This window comes from Orycteropus afer, unplaced genomic scaffold, assembly GCF_000298275.1.
Source record: "Orycteropus afer afer isolate SDZICR_OR568_19922 unplaced genomic scaffold, OryAfe1.0 scaffold00351, whole genome shotgun sequence".
Taxonomy (NCBI): domain Eukaryota; kingdom Metazoa; phylum Chordata; class Mammalia; order Tubulidentata; family Orycteropodidae; genus Orycteropus; species Orycteropus afer.
In genome coordinates this window covers 492,993-493,909 of record NW_006921938.1, presented here as the reverse complement: position 1 = coordinate 493,909, position 917 = coordinate 492,993, and positions in this window count along the sequence as shown.

Here is a 917-nt window from a genome sequence, read left to right as displayed (position 1 = left end):
CATCAGCATTCAAGTTGAAGTCTAGCATTTAACGATTTGCACCATTCATGGAATCCTTTGTAGTTATAGGGATTTATTATTAATATTTTTAATTTTTCCCTGAAATCCTTCAGTTCCAATGCTCCTCTTTCTTTTATCTATCATGTTATTTTAACACATATTAAACAAATCCCACCTGAACTGTATGATTTGTATCTATGTATTGGGTGAAATGGGGAAGATTTCTGTTTCAGGATGGATCTGACATATGTCAAAGACTTAAGGAGCCATCAATGAAGGTCAGACTACCCTTCTGGCATTTAAGAAGGAGTAGTTGTTGAGTAGAGCTCATTATGCATTTATTGCATCAAAATATTTTGTCTGACATAAAAAAAATTTGGGTTAGAATTTCCATGATATGGCTCCTGTCTTTCATTCTAGCTTTGTATTTGTTGCTTTTCACCACTTTCCATGAATCCTAACACAAACACATGCATGTTATTAAGACATTAATATCTCCCAAAGGCATTATGAAGTGTCACATGTCAACATGAATATAAATATTTATTTTTGCCATTTAACCACGATCCTTTCTCATACTTTCCCTCTAAATTATAAACCATTTATGCAGAAATTATCTTCTGTTCTGTAGGAAGTTTTATTGTGTTCTGTAAGAAGTTTTATTGTTGCAATATTTCATTTAATACATTTAATAACTACTTTGCTTATATTTTGGGTATACTTCTAGTTATATATATATATATATATATATATATATATATATGTATATATATGTATATATGTATATGTATATGTATGTTACCTCTGGTGGCGTAGTGCTGAAGACTTTTGACTGCTAACCAGAAGGCTGGTAGTTCAAACCCATCAGCTACTCCTTGGAAGGAATATTGGGCAATCTACTTCTGTGGAGATACCAC